Source organism: Bison bison, unplaced genomic scaffold, assembly GCF_000754665.1.
Source record: "Bison bison bison isolate TAMUID 2011002044 unplaced genomic scaffold, Bison_UMD1.0 scf7180017864518, whole genome shotgun sequence".
Classification (NCBI taxonomy): domain Eukaryota; kingdom Metazoa; phylum Chordata; class Mammalia; order Artiodactyla; family Bovidae; genus Bison; species Bison bison.
Window position 1 is genome coordinate 8,346,207 of NW_011495071.1, and position 333 is coordinate 8,346,539.

Here is a 333-nt window from a genome sequence, read left to right on the forward strand (position 1 = left end):
AACCTAGATAGCATATTCAAAAGCATAGACATTACTTTGCCTACAAAGGTTCGTCTAGTCAAGGCTATGGTTTTTCCAGTGGTCATGTATGGATGTGAGAGCTGGAGTGTGAAGAAGGCTGAGCGCCAAAGAATTGATGCTTTTGAACTGTGGTGTTGGAGAAGACTCTTGAGAGTCCCTTGGACTGCAAGGAGATCCAACCAGTCCATTCTGAAGGAGATCAGCCCTGGGATTTCTTTGGAAGGAATGATGCTGAAGCTGAAACTCCAGTACTCTGGCCACCTCATGTGAAGAGTTGACTCATTGGAAAAGACTTTGATGCTGGGAGGGATT